The sequence below is a fragment of the Helianthus annuus genome, chromosome 5 (genome assembly GCF_002127325.2).
Source record: "Helianthus annuus cultivar XRQ/B chromosome 5, HanXRQr2.0-SUNRISE, whole genome shotgun sequence".
Taxonomy (NCBI): domain Eukaryota; kingdom Viridiplantae; phylum Streptophyta; class Magnoliopsida; order Asterales; family Asteraceae; genus Helianthus; species Helianthus annuus.
The window spans coordinates 132033422-132039421 of record NC_035437.2 but is presented as its reverse complement, the minus strand read 5'-3'; the positions used below and the strand labels follow the sequence as shown (position 1 = coordinate 132039421).

At 34.1% G+C, this 6000-nt stretch overlaps 1 long non-coding RNA gene across 1 annotated transcript in view; it reads left to right on the top strand.

Moving 5' to 3' along the window:
• The first annotated feature begins 4160 nt into the window (after positions 1–4160).
• Positions 4161–6000, top strand: part of LOC110939169 — a 43487-nt gene continuing 41647 nt past the window's right edge. The window contains exon 1 of the long non-coding RNA XR_002592031.2: positions 4161–4236. This is a non-coding gene — a long non-coding RNA (uncharacterized LOC110939169). The remainder of the gene's footprint in view (positions 4237–6000) is intronic.

Sequence of the window (6000 nt, the reverse complement as noted above, 5' to 3'; positions counted from 1 at the left end):
TGAAATAGTTATTATGTTGGACTGATAAGTGAGTTGTTAGATGTTTAGTAGTAACATTTACTCGAAGCATGGACCTGGCAATGATTTCAAACAATAAAGTCTTACTGGGCCGCTTGAATGTTATGATTCTCGCATGGGCAACCATTAACTATTATTCACATGCAAACGTTAAATTAATACAATTGATTAATGAACCGCCAAAACAAAATCTGACAACTAACCTTCACGTGATGATCTATGATTAAATTGTGCCAAGATGTTGACTAATACAGATTATATCAAATGATATTGGACCGATAACTCTTGAATGATTTTTAGATTGAGCCGCACACATACTACTTGGCTATTGGGCCCCTTATCTCGATCACATACTCTCACACTTTGGATGTTCCCTTGGACTCATGGTCCGATCACTCACAGCCCAAATTAAACTCGGCCCACCTTCCCTTATCCCTTGAATACGAGATTGCATGGAGGTGCACGCAACTTCTTTTAAAAAATAAATAAAAACCCTAGACCCCTTTAACTCAGCGACGGCAACGCTACCCCTCTCGAAGATCTTCGTGAATTTTATCCAGTCTCTCGGTTAGTACATCATCAGTATCATTGTATTCGATTCTTAGGTTATATGTAATTGTATTGTTAACTGTTGTATTATCTGATTCGAATGAATGATCATTGGTTAGAGTTAATATATGAGATCGATTTCATAAACGAAACTATTGTTCGTTGTTCTAAGAGATATGCCTGATCCATAAAACGTGCCTTGCTTGCTAACTGGTGTTATTGAAACTATATGATTCTGAACGATAATACATGCGAGGGTTTTGTCGGCTTCCTCTGTGATGATTGTGATTTTAATGTGCATGCATATAGTTTGAATACATGATAAATTCTGAGTATGTGTATAGGTACTAACAAGTCCATGTGATAAATTATTGACCAACCCAATCATATGCTTTTGGCGGTCAACCTACATTTGTGATTGTCAGGAAGAGGTTATCAAGGCTGCATGTGGAAAATTGCTGAACATATAAATCCTTGTCGGCCATTGAGGTCATATTTTTAGTGCCATTAATTGTGAAGTTTATTTTGTTATGAAATGACTATTATCTACCTGTTAACAATGATAACTATGATTGAGGAAACACGACTTGCTTATGATGAGTAGCTCACTTAAATATTAAGTAATATCATGAAACATGTATGTGACTAGTGAACTTATCTGTTATGTGTGTTATGAATGATTGTTATCAATTATGCGATGATTCTGGCAAACGAATACACACTATGAACATACGTGAACAACGTGAACGTAAACTGGTCTTATGAACACGAACTGTATGAAATCTAAATGCTTGCTACGTGATATGTGTTACGGTATTTCATGTGACTTGTTGCAACAAGAATTGGATATGTGTTACTGACTGTTCTTGGTAACCACGGTAGGGTATGGTTGACCAACATGGTACGGGTAATGTGATGTAACATACCGAGCAATCTAAGGTGAGTTCACTGCACTTTTCTAAGCATGCGTCCCGGTGGTTTGGGACATCTGGTAAACGTTTCTGAAGGGAATACTGGGTAAACTGTTTAATCGGGATGTTGGTTATTGAACACAGTATAAATCATGTAAGACCCCGTACATCTACCGTGTTGCTGAAGAAGCAACGAGATATTTAGCTGATAGCGCTATTAGGTTTGGCACCCTCACACCGGGCCGAAAGGACGGGCGTGAACTAATTACCTGAACATCATGACCAATGCCTAGTTAAAGGCATTGGGGTTGGGCATTCACATCGTGTATATATATAAGACCCCTTACATCTATTCAAGGTCGTTTGATACCTTGACCTCATGACCAATGCCTAAATGGAGGCATTGGGGTTGGGCATTCACATCTAGTCGCCACATACGGTAATCGAGTAATAACAACATCAAAACAAAACATTGAACTGTTTTAAACACACAACTGGTAACTAAACGCGTTAACAAAACTTTGAACTCACCAGCGTCGTCTGACACACTTGTCTGCATGCTTGCAGGTTTATAGGGTTATATCTTGTGGAACTTGCTGTCTGGAAGGCTGGAGTGGTCATGGGTCGAGAAACAAAGAATCTCCATACAAGCTTAATGGTTTATGTACACATGGTTTATGAAATACTTAACAAATGAATTATGCTTCCGCTGTATACAATGAATGACAAGTAACATTTGTAATACTTTATGTTAATGAATGAAAGTTTATTTAAATACATTTATGAGTTCAATGTGATTGGTGGCTTGGATCCTGGTACGTCAGGCGCCTCGTGGGGGTTTCCGCATGTGGTATTTTGGGGGTGTGACAATGTTTGTACCGGATTGCAGTGGATAACCTTTAACTTCAATAATTACAATCACGGTCCTTCTTTCATTAAAAGCATTACACCCTTTGTCCTTTAGTACTAACCAAGTTAAAATTTTCAGTTAAATCCATTTGTATAAGGGTAAGTTAGTCTTTTTACTTAATTATTTATAATTTTATAATATTTAATAAATAAAAGAATATAACATTTAAAAACTTAAAAAATAAATATAAATACTCTATCTTCTCCCTCTTTAAAAAGCTTACTCTCCCTCTCTCTCATCTCCGGGAAGTTCCCAACATAAACAAATGTGTATATATACCACCCACTAGTATATTATTCAACTTTTTTATTTGATTTATACTGGCCCATCATTAAAAGCTAGGGTGTGATGTGATTCAAATTTGCCCGTCATAGAAATCACCTACCACTAACAACCCAGCACCATCACCCACCAACAAAAACCCACAACTGCCGCCAATAAACAACAACCCGCCATCGCCGAGAACTAGAACCACCACCACCACCACAAATTCGCCGCCACCACTCAAGCAATCAACTTCCATTCTTGCAGATCTGTTCTTTTCAGGAGGTAGATCCGGTAAAAGTTCAAGTTTTTTAGAGAGAAAAAATAGGGTTTTTAGAGAGAGAAGCTATTGAAATGGAGAAAAAAATGTTGGAAACCTGGTGAACGACTGTGGTGGTTGTTGCGACGGTGGTGTGGTGGCGGTGGCGTGGTTACAGGCGGTGGTGGTTTTTTTCTTCTGAAGATTATGTTTTAGAATTTGATTTTTGAAATAGTTCTGATTTGTAGAAGGTTACATAAGGGAGATCTTGGGATGGATGAGATTTGCAGGGGAAGGTAGAGATGGGGGTTGGAGTGTGGTGGTGGTGACGGGTGTTTAAGAGAGGATGGGGGATTATATGTAGTGTAACACTTTTCATCCTTTATTTTAGTAAAATTACTAATTTACCCCCATGTGCATGGCACATGCCATATTTAACTGAAAAATTTAATTAAGTTAGGATTAAAGGACGTATGATGTAATGCTTTTAACAAAAGAAGGACCGTGATTGTAATTATTGAAGTTAAAGGTCATCCACTGCAATCGGATGCATACATAAAGGACGAAAAGTGTAATTTACCGTTGATTTATTTTCTATTTTTAATTGATTTCTACATGATAAAATTCATGAATTATGAATGTATAAGATTATAATATTATTACATTCTTTAATCGTGTGATAAGGATTATATAGAAATTTATGATTTACTTTTTTATATATTCAACCCATGTAATACACATGTTTATAACACTTACAAGTTAAGATGATAGTTAATCTAGATTTTTTTAGTCCTTTGTAATACACGGATTTATAAGCTAGTGTACTTCATATTTTAAGTTACCTCTTGTATTAAACAAGATTTAATTAAAGTTCCCCTCATGTAAAGGACAGGTACCAGGATTTTAAGGAATTACATGGATGGAGTTAACTTTTTAGGGCTTAAAAGGTTAGGAAAATGGCATTGGTGGTTGAAGTGTCATAAAACTCCTTTATCAACTTTCACGGTTCGTTATATTTAGGATTAAAAGTGAAATTCACAATATACTTAAAGGTCGAAAACTCTAATTTACTAGTAAAAGAATAACTTTATTTGCATTATGATAGATCAAAATGATATTTTCTATAATAATTGGGTTCAATTTTGAAAGCTCTTAAAATTCTTAGGGTAATTATAGTAAAATTTGCATTAGGGTAACCCCACAGTTCCTATTTAAACAAACACAATACCATTTTCATTATAATCATTCAATCACCGCCGCACCCTTTCTTCTCTCATTCATCCACATCCTTGCCCCAAAGATGGCATCTCTTTTTCGGTGCAAATGTAAGAGCTTTTATTTATTTACTTTTATCTAATTTGATTGGCCTCACAATCTTTCTTTATATTTTTAAAAATCACTTTTTGTTTTCAAAAGTACCAATGTGAGAATTTTGGTTTATTTAATTGTATGGATATGTATGCTTTGATTTTATTGGTTTTAATGTAACATATACGCAAACTAACTCTATCGGTTTGAAAATTTAAGAAATTCATTGCCAAATACATTTTTAGAATTTTTATTTTTGTATAAACATGTTCTAGATTGGATCTATAAACAAATGAAGAAGAATTTGTAACAAATATTCTTTTTGTTCCTTATTTGACGTGTAGTTATGAGGATTATTTTGTTCCTTATTTGAGGTGTAGTTATGAGGATTTTGTGTTTTTTTTTTGTTTTGTTGCTTATAAATGTTAGGTTTGCTATTATTTACCGATCTCACATCACTTTGACGTGTAGTTGTGAGGATTTTATGTTTTTTGCTTGTTTTGTTGGTTATAAATATTAGGTTTGGTGTTATTCACCGATCTCACGTCACAAACGGGTCTAGCTAATCATTTTGGAGCAGACTATAGCATGTTGATTGTTCATGGCGTTTCAAGGGCTCAATTGAGAAAGGTAAAATCCAAAACCATTCAAACTACTTAAGAAAGTCAAACGCGAAATTGCAAAAAAAAAAAAAAAGAAAGAAAGAAAAAGAAAAGAAAGAAAGAAAAGAGGAATCAAGAGATGTTGTAAAACTAGAAATAAGAAATATTGTTTTATATAATCTGATATGGATTAAAACAAAATTATAGTATTAAGGTGTGATTTTTACTTAACAATGATGATCTATATATATTACCACCTAAAGCCTTTTGACATGGTAAATTATATTATATAAAAAATAGAAAATATTTCAAATTTTACGTTTGTTTTTATTTTTTCGCATGTGTTTAGATTATCTAAGTTTGCTTGTCATATGTCAGGCTGGTATATCTCAAACGCCTCGATGAAACCAGCGGTTGGTGGTGTGTGAGGTAAACGCCCACCTATTATTGTTTCCTAGTTTGATAACTGTATAGTCGTCCTATACAGGGTCGCCTACTTAACAAAAAAAGTAAACCCTATGTTTGGTCCCCCAAATTTTTTAGATCCTCATTTTGAAATATCATGTATTTATATAAATATAATAACGGATATTTATATATGCAATTGGTTTAATTTACCTACACAAAAGAATTTGAGTACGGTTTTTCTTCTAGATAACAATTGAAGCTTTTAATTCTATTGAATTCAAAATGATTTGGCTTTTTGTCATATTTTAACACTATATTTTTTAGATCAACCCACATAACCCTTATTTCAAATGTTTAATGTATTATTTACGTTGAACAAAACCAATGGACTTGCCAACTTTCTATTGACACTCTTAGGCTTGATTTGCAGGTCGTTAGGTACATCAGTGCACAGAAACTTGCAGTCTAAGGAGCTTGAAGTGTAATGTTGCATGTTGTTTGAAGAGAACATTTAATATTATGAATTTTAAAACAATATGGTTTTCGTTGTTTTTAAAGATTTACTTTTGCTTCCGCTGAATACATAATTTTGTTTAAACCTTTAATTTGGAATACACTATTCATGTTGGATATGATGATTGTGTTTAATATTGTTTACTATTATCTCTACATGATTAGTGGCAAGACCCCGGTACGTCATAAGCATCGTGGTAAAACCAGCATATAGTAATTTGGGTGGTGTGACAAAATAAGCCAAAACCAAATGCTTGT